This window comes from Falco cherrug, chromosome 6 (assembly GCF_023634085.1).
Source record: "Falco cherrug isolate bFalChe1 chromosome 6, bFalChe1.pri, whole genome shotgun sequence".
Classification (NCBI taxonomy): Eukaryota; Metazoa; Chordata; class Aves; order Falconiformes; family Falconidae; genus Falco; species Falco cherrug.
Window position 1 is genome coordinate 40,775,514 of NC_073702.1, and position 12,876 is coordinate 40,788,389.

The 12,876-nt window shown below is 34.5% G+C and overlaps 1 protein-coding gene across 3 annotated transcripts in view; it reads right to left on the bottom strand.

The window, feature by feature from the left end:
- PACRG (parkin coregulated) overlaps window positions 1-12,876 on the bottom strand; it is a 250,937-nt gene that overhangs the window by 20,607 nt on the left and 217,454 nt on the right. The gene's annotated exons all lie outside the window — the stretch shown is intronic.

Sequence of the window (12,876 nt, forward strand, 5' to 3'; positions counted from 1 at the left end):
TTATCTTGAGTGATGCACATTTTGTTTCCATCTTTTGAGCCAAATAGAATCTTTGAAAATATTAGGACAAAATTTTAGATTATTTTTTTCATAAAGTTAAACTACAACTACCATAAGAAAACTTCTTTGGACTGAACAGCATTTATATGAGCTGAAGATCTGGCCAAATCTATTTAATTACAAAAAATGAAGAGTTTTTCCCAAAGTTTAATTAATTTATTATTTTTTGAAACAACAACAAAAAAATCCTGTTACCATCTTAAAAACACCTAACAAAATATACCTGGAATGTTTGGAATTATAATATAAACTCTAAAGAATAATTTATAAAGTACCATTAAAAGTCCAATACTCACTTCAAGGTTTATTGACCTAGCAGGAAAGAAGTGTTATTTGAATCTTAAAATCGCTAGCACAGTTTGGTTTCAGGAAAAATAGGAGTAGTAAGGTGAGGGAAAAATGAACTTTTTAGACCTCTAGATCTTGACCTCAATGAGTAGTATGGGACAGAGCCCACCATTTTATATTATGAGCTTTCAGTGCTGGAGATAGTTCCCTGGAGCTGTTTCATTTATAATACTGCCATTAGACCAGTTTCACCACAGCCCATGTGAACACGGAAATGACAAGGCCATGGTCTTTAGGGATGTCTATGAATATTAAAGAGATGCATCCACTTTTGTTCAGGAAGATGAAGTAAATTACTAAGGAAGAGGTGTTTCCTAGTCCTACTATCTAGAGGTCAAATTCACCTCATTAATATATGCATGTCCTCTATTGTAATTAATGGAGGTTCAAATAGGTCTACAAACAGAATCTAAGAAAAGACATCTACCATTTTAAACAACAATAACATTAGTATAATGTTTGTAATGCTAAATACCGAGTAGTACTGGTTGGGGTCTTTTTTTGTTTGGTACCCATCATTGCTTCATGCTGAACTGGTTAAATGCAATATCTCTCTGTGAATGAGGAAATGAAAAGTGTACTGTCAGCATGTTAGATGTAATTTAATTTAGCATGTATGCTAGAAATGAAATCTCATTTCTTCTTCCAAATTTGTAGATCATAGGTTGCATTAAGTAGAGCCTAACTGCCATATAATGTCTGGATTTTGTACCATTACATCTCAATAACTTCTACTTCTGATTTCATCATTATAGCATATCCTCCAACATTTTTAAAACGTTTTCCTGATGATTGCTATCTTTTTAACATACTCTTTCATAACTTCCATATTTCTGAATCCCATGATTGATTAGAATATGGATTAGAACAAATAAAACATATAACTTTTGTTGGCCCCAAACAACTGACCAAATAAAAATACAGAAAAGATGAAACCCCAAACTTAAACCCATGTATATAAGGCCCTGAGCATCAGTGAACTTTGCCTGCCTACCGTATTTCCAAATTGGGCTCCAGTAAAACACCGAATCCACCTGGGAATTTTTCTGATAAATATGCTAACATTCAAGTGCATCACTTATAAATAGGACCCCATGATAATATTTTTTTTCTACTCTCTTTCAGATGTATAGTTAGTATAATTTGATAATTATCTCAGTGATTATTTACTTTATGGCTTGCTAGCTATGGTAGCAAGTTCCCATTTATGTCTGAACTAGCATGTACATAAATTTTTCAGTGAGCTACACTACCTTGGAAATATAGTTTGAAATATATTTTCAAATGACAAACTAATAATTAACATATAAGAAGTCCACATGGGTACAGTACATGGTGTCAGTTATTTAGAATTTTTTTTTTTGGCTTTTTACTATTTAGAAGCTGATCAGTTGAGCTATGGATTATCAACTTTTACAGTCCTTAGTAATATTAATACCAGACTTTTACCTATATATAATGTTTCTAGGATTGTTTGCAATAGCATAAAAGAAAACAAGGTGCAGAAAAAACCCCTTCAAACAAGAAGCCAAATAAGGCACAGGATGTTCTCTAAAATCAGTCAGCCCAAGAAAAAAATAATCTTTAAGTATTTTTCTCTTTCCACGCAAGCTTTGGAGGTTAATAAAACATATAAAATTGAATCAGCAGCAAGATTGCTCAACTAACCCTTAAGTTGTCCAAAAGACGTAAGATAAAGATCATCTAAGCTCATTCTGCAACCACAGTCACCCACATGATGAAATCAGCGGCCCGTACAAAACGTTAAATCAGCTTCTGTATGAAGGGAGAGCAGGTTTCAACAATTTTATCAGGAAACTTTTAGACTTTAAAGTAGGTATGAAAGCAAGGAAAAGAGAAGAAATACAAGTAGCATGGTGACTTGACACACTAATGGGCTTTTCAACCCAACAGATGAGAGCTGGAAGTCGAAGTTAAAGTATAAATGAAATATGTTTCCTGTTGTCATTTGTTCACCATACAAAATCACCATGTAATTTTCTCTGGTTAATTGTGATTGGCAACTATATTCAAATAGTCTGAAACTGTACTAGAAGCTGTGTAAAATGCAAAAGCTACAACATTCATGTAGAAAAAGTATGCATGATACTTCTTCATTTATCTCCTTTCCACAGTAAACATTTTATTTTTCCAAGAACTGAAATCACCCACAAAACAAGAAATGACAGTAACAAGGACAAACAGTCCCTCCTTCCCCACAAACAGTAAAATGAAAGAGCAGAAAGAGGATTGGAAGGAAATGCTGTATGATGGTTCTTCTCGAAGTTATCAGGAAGCGTGAAGATTATGTACATACAAGAGAATACAGAATCAGATTTCATTTAAACACAACTGATGTAAATTTCAGCTAATTAAGATGATTATTATGATGTCAGTAGATAAATCTCTTTCTTTGCTGCTTGCAGTGGCCTTCTGCCACTAACTTCATTCTCAATTTATTTTTTGCAGGAAACCAGTAAGCCCATTTATGCAAATAAGCTTAAGGACGTGGGCAGATAGAAACTACCTTTTTGATGGCTGATATTGCAGATTACATATGCATTCATTTCTGACAATCTTGATCTTGCTTCCAGAGTGAATCCTGTCCACAGGAAGAATTGTACAAAGCACATAACCATTTGCAGTTTAGGAAAAACAATGTCGCTGCCTGAGCCTTCTTCCCATAAAAAGGCTTAAGAAATGTAGAACTAGGTAAGTAAGATAAGACATTAATTACCAGGGACAACATAAATTCCATGTTTTCCCAGTGGGGTAGACTTGTGAGTAGTTTATCTTTCCATTCCTGGTGTCTTCCTGCAACTTCATCCAGCAATAATGGAGAATTACAGACTTTAGTCAGTGCAGAACTATCAGCCTGGCATCAGAAAGGCTCCTCTGTTGACTTTTCTATCCATTCCCAATTTGCCGATCTATCTGAAGATTTATTTGAACTCTTTTCTACTTGGCAAAATTACAGGCTCATTTCTCATTCTGAAAAGACTCACTTGCTCTCAGTACTGGGTAAATATCCAAAGTAAACCAAAATTTTGAGCTTCTTAAAGTTCACAGGCTACCAGTGCAAGCGCTGGCGCTTCCTGTCTGCAAACTTTTGCAGTCTTTAGTCAACAAAATGCAGATAAGCCGCAAGTTTTAGCAAATATTTTCATTAGACAACAGTTTAAGCGATTAAATCTGAAACAATGCATCAATAAGATGCATTGTTGTTTTTTTCCCACGTGAAGACAATTTGAATGATAAAAGAATGATTTGGTGCTACATAAGAGATAACATACTCATGCCCTCTTAAATCTTTGAATTCAAATTAAGGTCCAGGAGTCAAAACAGAAAGCAATCAAAATACTTGATTTTTAGACTGCAGGCCCCTACTTCAGAAATCAGTTAACATGTTTAAATACTTCCTAGTTTAGGAAATGTACTTCATTATGTGCTTAACTGTAAGCCAATGCTGATGTTAATTATTCAATGTTTACTTCAAATGATTATAAGCATTTGGCTAAATTCATTACCAGAAGAACCAATTTCCCAGGTCACTGCTGGAACATCCTCTATTGAAACCTCAGAAATACGTTGACAGACTGAAAATTAAATGTAAAGGATTTTAATAGTCCTTTTTTATTCAGGCTCATACTTGTTAATTTTTGCACACTTCTGTTATATACAAATAAATATATTAATGCACGGTGGCCTGAAATGGTGAATGGCATGAAATGCAATAGAATGGTGTGAATAATAGCAAAGTAAACAATGATGCTGTGGCTTGTTCAGGTTCGTTTTGTAAACAAGTCAGCCATGTGTTCAACAGCCAGGGAGACGCTGGGCTGGGTTATCACACATGGGTAACAGGCTGCATTCTTCGCATGCCACAGTGTCACATTCCTTACTGCTCTGGGCTGTAACCTGACTAGGTCCCAGCAAACAAGGCTTGATGGATTGTGCAACAGTAAAGTCACAGGATCCATTCTATGAATGTGTCTTCTGGGAGATACTGTTTCGGCTAATTGATTAGTCAAGAACTTTTGGGATGGGCTATGACCCTGGTCTCCAGGTTAGCAGAAACGTAAGTCCTAAAGGCTACTTAGCCCATGTTTTTCCCCTTTCCTTGTGAAGTCACTGAAACGTTTGTGTATTAGCTGGAAGATCCACATTAACTTTCTGTAAATCTTGTAAAACACTGCAACCCCAAATTCTGGATTCATCCCTAGTTTAAACAAGGAAAATGCAAATATGAGAAGTCTTTCCTGTTCTTGGCTGTGAACAGAAATGGAAGAACTCTAAAGTCAGATCCTCCTACTGCTCATGTTCAGAGATACACAGGGAAATTAGAGATTTTTTCATTAGCAGAGTTTCAGTCGAAATTCTTTCTGAATTGAGAAGTAATATTAAAGATATTAAACCAACACTGAATAAGAAAACAGATACTTTAGTGCTTCTTTCTGGCTAGAAAGTATTTTGCATATTGTAAGACATTTTTAAAAACAGATTTGTATTTTTACTAGTAAGGAAAGACCGAAGTCTGACTCCACAACACTTTACAAAATAAGTGATTCTACTGAGTTAGCTGAAACGTCATCTATGAATAAATATTTATGCAATTAGACGTGTTAATTTTGTACAAGGCAATGCTCTAACCTGAGGCAGAAAAGATGAAATCACAGGATTGCCTTTAAACAAACTGAACATAATAAATAAATTTGAAATAAATAAATAAATTTGAAATAAATAAATAAATTTGAAAAGCAGAAAAATTTTAATAAATGCACTTTACACACACAGTGATGTGTGAATTAATTTCCATAGACTTTTACACTTTAATATTATTCTGAGGAATGAAAATAAGTTATGATTTAAAATTTGTGACAAACTTTTGACACAAAACTTGCATTAAATCAAGAAGGAACAGTGTATATCTCAGTCCTTTCAAGTCCTCACTTTTACCTTCACAACTTAGGTATTTTCAGTCATACTTTTTTAAAAGCTTAAAAATTTCTAGCAGCTTTTGGAATTCCAGGCATAGATATTCTATTTAGAGTTAGATTGTATATCCACATTTTAAATATTCATACCATCTTGAGCACATCACTATATGAAATGATTCATTACTTTCCTGATACTGAGCCAAGGAAACAGGTTGGTTTGTATTTATAGAAGATACTCTGTACAGAAAGGAAATTTAAGGAAAACTGAAGATACTAAATAAACATAGCACTTAAAATTCTGTTGTACAAGTTTCAGTTTGAACTCCTCTATAAGAATTATTGCAAGGGGATGCTTGGTCCAGAAAGTCTCTATTGTCCTATTATCTTCTTATTTTATGGCTTTTTAAAAAATCCTTGACCTTTAAAAAATTAAAAAGCTATTGAAGTAATGTTTTATTTTAAAAATCGTACCATATGGAGAATGACATTTCTGCCAGGACTATATAGCATTTTTTGATGGAAATTTCAAAAATATTTATTGTTCAGATAATATTTTTTAATGTAAATATAAGCATGGAAGTTTTCTGTTAGTCAATTAATCCTTTATTACTTTTTCAATCAAAAATGCCAAATAAGAAAAAGTTACAGAAGTTTCAATGACTACAAAATAGCTTTCTTTGGAAGACATTATTTAGGCAAAAAAGTTCATTTTCTGTTCAGCCCTAATGCTGAGCAAATTTCTAAGCTCTGATTTGCAAACATTTTTATATATATGCAAAACTTTACTCACACAGTGAGTCCAACCAAAAGGCAGGGAACTACACACAAGGTAAACTTATGCATATCTCTTTATGTGTTTGCAGACTCAAGGAGTTACTGTAGAAATTGGTCATACAGTGATGATAAATAATGTAGGTATTAAAAATATTATTAAAATTTTAATGTAGAGCATGGCATGAACTACAGTAGATGTGGTATAATGCATGTAAAGCAGATAAACCCCAGCTGATTTAAAGTTTTCCTTCTTTTGAGAAAGCTGAAAAGATATTATCTTTTCCTCATGAGCAGGCTGTTACAAAAAAAACAGGGAAAGCTAAAACTGTGTTGACATAGTATAAGCTACAGATTCCTGAACTGTGGCAGAAAACTTACTGTCATTTTTATTTCCTTAGAAATCATAACATAAGAGGAAAAATACTTTACCCTTACCTTCAAAGGTACATTTAACATTTTGCTTTCTGTTTTGTCTTATTCTCATTTCTGTGTTGTCAGAAATAGTAGTGGATATCCTTCTCCTGTCTGCCAACCTCACCTAAAAATATTTGTTTGTAACATACCAGCACATAAACTCATCCTGAAACTTTTGTGGAAAATGTATTATTGAATGCTTTATTCTAGAATTTTAGCTTTAGAATTAAGTATTAATTATTTTAAGCATGTGTTGAAGCTTTGTGTTCCATCATAGTTAAATAATACATTTGCACAGTAGAGATTTCTAAATTAATAAAAAAACCCAACAACAAAACCAAACTCTAATCAGACTTAGTAATCTAACCAATACCAATGCCAGGAACTCTGAGATTTTTACAGGTGACAGATAATAGAGCATGACATTGATTTTGAGCTAGATAGCTCTGTATACTCACTTTTTGAGCAAGAATGTTTAAAGCTCACCCAGATCTGAATTCTATCATGAAATCTCCCACATTTTCAAAATGTGCAGAGGGAGCTGGTATGTCAATTCCGAATGTCTTTTTCGTTTGGGTTAATAAATTATACAGAAACTACTTCATTTTTGACTAAACTGTATCATGCTGAATTGTTATACAAACATAATCAATGGATTACCAGAAGACAGTATCACAGCAAAAAAGCCTTCTGTATAGTAACGTAAGTAACATGTCAGTAAAGTAAAAAAGATACAGGAGTTATATTAGGGCACAGGAGTTATTTTAGTGATCCACATAACCTCATATAAGAAGAACAATAAAATTTTAAGAAATTAGAATATAAAATGAAAAAAAAAGTCTTCCTAGAATTTAGGACATTTTAGGTCAAATCCAGCCCTAGAACAAACATAATTTCAGACATTTCAGTTTCGTCACAGTTCAACCAGTGTCTACTGGCTGAAATTACCCCTTCTGTCTTCCAGTTGCTGATAACTTTTTGCCTTGTTATAAACATTCCAAAATTGTCCTCCAGGGAAATGTGTGTGTATCGGAGTGCAGGGAAATCAGTGCCAACAAATAAAAGTTTTTTCTACCACACAGAAGTTTTTTCTACACTATTCTTAGGTTTCTGAATAATTTTGTGAAATCTAGAATCTGCTTTAAATTACCAGACCTGGATTTTACACCAAATTATATTAATTCTTAGCATTTTCACTCATTTGAATTTGATTTGCACATTGTTAAAGTCACTGGAAGGCAATCACAAAGGCTAACATTAGCCTGAGGTTAGTCTCTTAGTCTCCTCAACATTTATAGTACACGAAGAGATTAGATTCCTCCTGAGGTGAATCAAAATGCTTAAAATTAGGTCCTCATTTGGAACTGACTTCTAGAGAAGCTTTCTTCTCATGAATGAGTAGAGAGAGGAATGAGTAGAGAGAGATCTAATGGAAACAACCCTCCTTAGCCCAACTGCTAACCTTTTGTCACACTTTGATTATTCTTCTTCCTCCTTTCCCTGATAAAATCATCTCCTATTCTGGATGCATATTAATTTCATGTTAGGCAGGATTTCCTTTTTTTTTTTTTTTTTTTTTTTGTAATTGTCCAATGCTAAAAAATCCAGTACTTAGTTATTTTATATTTTGGGGCCCTAGATGTAGCTGAACACGAGCTGTTATTCTTCCATGGGTCCCAGAAGCATTCCTTCCTGTCACCTTCTCTACACATCTCAGATATTTGTAGGCTGACTCAGCTCACAAACCCAGAAGAAATACCAATCATTCTTTTTTGTTGGTAGATTCAATTTCTGCCAAAATACTTAACTGAATCAGCTCTCTTAGGGGTGAGCTGAAAGAAGCAGCAGGACCCCCTGGACAGGAGGGAAGGTGAGAAAGTGGCTGACTTTTTCAGCAGTGGCAAAATACTATAGCCGCGCTGTCACTGCGGTCAGGGAATCTATTCCAGCTGCTGGAATAGACCCTGTGACTTTGGTTAAGAAGTTATGTAAAGTTACCAGCCCTGAAGACTGATCATTGCTCCGTCTATCCTCTCAGATTCTCCATATTTCTTTTGACCACCCCATATATAAGATTGGTAAGATAAGCAAAAGTAAATTTAATGAGGAAACCTTTTTTCGAGAGAAGGTAGTAATCTGGAATATTTGTTATCTTAATATACTTAAGGTAAATTATAGTTAACTGCTGAAAGGTGAAAATGATTCAGGTAGCACATCACAAATTTTGTGAGAGACAGCTCTTACAGTGGTTTTTGGGTTTTGGTTGGGGTTTTTTTAAGCAAAATATTATATTAGGGTATGTATTGAATCTCTGGTAGCCCCAGCTTCAATGTGTTCCTTCCCCCTATTCCTCCCTCCCAATCATTTAGATACTGGCACCAGGACTGACCTCAGCCTGTGAGAATTAACAAATATACGCCCTGATGCAGGACAATTCTACTGCTGTTTATAGCAGTCTATAGTATTAGCGGATCTTTAAAAATTCTATTCCTAACAAAAAGTAAGAAGTATATCTGCAGTACAGATACAACAGTCATAGCTGCTGCTGTGCCACATTGCCCTGAAGAAATTTATTGGGTCACACAAATAGGAATGGTTATAGTCTTTCTTGCACTTCCCAAAAATCTGCCTTAATAAAAATCAATAGGTTTTCTGGTAATGAAATTGATACAGGTGAGCAAGGCATTAATTTCCTGAATATATATTTTTTCAGCCTTCCTTGTTCCAAGATACTATAAGAGCAATAGTGTGTTGCTTGTGAATTGCAAGGACGGCATAGAAAAAAGGAGAAAAAAATATGTACTTCTCATTGCTGTGAGTAAAAATTACAGTAAAGTACTAATTTATGGAAGAATAAACATGTTTGTCTCTTTATCATTCTTTTCAAACTCATTCTATTCTGGGCATTTTTGTCAGATCTTCCTGTTTTCCTTGTGGGGTCCGTCTGCCCCTCCTCCCCCACAAATTTCTAGTCAGGAAACCTCTGGTTTGCTTAAGACAGGATTAACACCTAAATTTCATCTATAGTGAAAAATCAGAGAGGTATTTTACTCTTATGTCTAACTGCATCTTAAAAAATGTATTTACTGATTCCAAAAACAATGTATGTTGGAAATATCTTAATTGATATTGGAAATATCTTAATACAAATTGTCAAAACATGATCATTTAACCCCCCTCATATGTGTGGACAGAAGAAGTAAAATGTCACATTTTACATATTGATGAAAAATAAAATAGATAGAAATCACTTGGTACAGTAGTACTTATTAAATGTAAAGACATTAAGCAACGAGACTGTCAATTAACTAATAACTAATGAACTGTTATCATCTTCTTCCTTATGAAGACAACAGTATGCTCACCTGGTCCCTTTTTAATAATTGAATATGAGCTGGTTTAAATGTCAATGCTTTTAAAATAGGTTTGGTAATGTCAATAAGTGAGTATTCTCCTGCCTTGTTCTACTGCTGTCCAACTCACCACAATCGTGCTGTGCTTCATTAGCTTCCATTTTATTACACAAGAAGTTGAAATTTATCATGAGCACATATTAAATGGTGTGACTTCAGCTTCCTGCAATGGGCCAAGTACTGATTAAAAAATGTGCCTGCAACCTTCTGGCCAGTTGGAGGGATGCCACTAATATTTGAAAAATAATGGTCTTGGGTGACACATTGTTATGATGGTGTGGAGTGGTGTATCAGTCATTTATTCCCTGGGGTAGGAATTGCATATGGGGAACTAAAGTAATTTGTAAGTCTAACTTGTCTCATACTAACCAACTGGCTTCACTTCCCTTTCCGGGGAAAAAAAATATAATAATCAGCGTTGATTTGGCCAAAGTGAATCTTCTCCATTTAAGGAAGAATAAGTCTGGATCTTGTGTCCTTATGCAAATTCAGAGGGGTTGGATTTGCCTTAAAGGAAAGTGTGGATATAAGACCAGAAAGACAGAAGAAGTTATTCTATCATTATTTCACTTTCCATTTTAATTTGCCTTTGACTAAAGGAAAAAAAAAAAGAATAATAAAATAATGAAAGTAATGAATGAAATAAAATTCTGTTCTTGGAGTTAATTCATATATGTAGCTTTATATGTAGTCTTTTATGGTGACACCATTCAGACTTGCATCATACTTCCAAGTGAGTAAAGGATAGTTATTAATGTGTATGTTGTATTGTCACACAGATGATGATGATGATGATAACAACAAAAATATTAGCATAGAAGTTCTCTGAAATTTCTACACAAGAAATCTACAGTCTGTCATGAACTTCATATTGGAATTCTACATATGAAAGAATGGAAAATTGGTTGAGCCACTGTTTACTCAAAACATTTGAAAGAATAAGTCTACACAATATAATCACTGAATAAATCACAGTTTCAGCAAAAAAGTTAGCATTAGCCTAAGAGTTCATGTTTCCCTGCAGTACAGCCAAGAGCAGAACCAATGTTCTTCAAAAATACAGCTCATTCATAAGTTAAATGTGTGAATGACAAACCAAAACAAAAACCAAACAATATTTGATGGAAGAGTAGAGCAGTATAAAACATAAGTGGTTTGACCAGTAAAAAATAAACCAGACATAATTATTTTATGAAAGTACGCGTCCACCTACAGAGAAGATGAATGGAACTGATTAGGGATGCTTAATCAAAAAACCCCACAAACAACCCCCTCCCAATAATTTCCTAGAACCATTTTGCAGTCTTCTTCCATAGAAATCATGTATATACTGAACAAAAGATGATATATCATATCTTACTTAAGGGTGTTACAGAAATGAATTAACGTTAGAGGTTACATTAGTGTTGGAATGGATTTAGATTTTGTTAGAAATTGAGCTTTTTGTGGGTTAATGGAGCAGGAAAAGCAGTGATCACAGTAGTAGGTCCTCATTCTCATAAGCTACTATATAATTTTGAAAATAAATAATGTGCATTGTTTCTAAACATGTAAGAAAATAGATTTACTACATTGAATATTCTCTTATGTATTAAAAGCAAATACAAGAAAGGAAATAATTAGAGTAAAAACCACAGTCAGTGAAGAAGAGGGTGGATAGATTGTAGAAAACAAAATTTTAGAAGGGACAAAGCAAAACCAATCTCATTGTCCCAAAGCTTACTAACATGGTGTCGTTTTCATCTTACTGACTAACAGAATTGCAACATACTAACTTCATTATAATCTTCGATCTTGACAATAATCCTTTCAGTTCTAGTCTCCTTGACAGAAATTGCTCCTTCTCAACCCAACTCAAAACGCAGCTGCTGTCATCTTCTTAGCCCGGAGCTCTGATGCAAACCAACCAGCCCTCTTTAGACACCTTTCTGGATTACCATTTTCCACTGTATCACATCCAGATTTCTGCTTCCATATCTCTCACTCCCTTTTCTACTTACCCCTTCACTACTTATCAACCTACTCTAATTTGCATACTACTCACCCTATCAATCAGCCTTGAACATGTTTTATCCTTACAACCAGCTTTGTATCAAATGGAACATATCATCAAAGTTCTTTAATAGGAAAAGCAAACAGAGGTAACAGAAGGAGTGCTCAAAATCCTCTGCAGTATGAGCTAGCAAAAATGTCTTATCAACACCTCTATTAGTTCTAGTTCAGTTTCCCTACAGCAGCTACTAAACTAACAGTAGAAAGTACTGATGTGTGTCAGCTCTGTCTAAAAATCTGTGAAAATCTTGGCCAAAGAATATTGACTTAAATAATAATTCAATCTCAGTGTAGTAAGGTGTTTTGGCAAGGAGCAGCAGCTAAAATTTTGCAAAATGAATGAGTTCGTGGAAGATATACATGCAAATCCATCTTCATCCCTCCTAGTTTTGCTTATATGAGCTCAGTTGAGCCAGAAGGCTCCTAAGAGGTGCTTTCTTTATATCCATCTGAGAGACAGAAAAGGAAGTGCCCCACTCCCATTAAAGCTGGGGAAGGGGAGGGCTCACATTAACCTACAGCTGCAGTCACAGAGATCACCAGTTTCTTCAGAATGCTCTCTACTGCTGGAAATGAATTTGTTTTTATTTATATTGTTACCTTATGTCCTGCCAACATCTATATCCTTCTTTAGCCATATCTATCCCACTACCATTAATGAACAGACTGGGGGAATGATGGCGAAAATTAGTATGGAGCAGTGCAGAAGACTTCAAACCTATGGAGAACTGAACGCTAACCTTTCTATACAAGAAGGATGCTCCTATTTCCCCGTACACAGTCACTGCTTGAAAAGCTGTGTGAATGGCTCTATAGCTACATACAAGTTCAGGGAGAGTTCTGCAATGCATGAACAATTGTTCAAATACGTGAAAGTC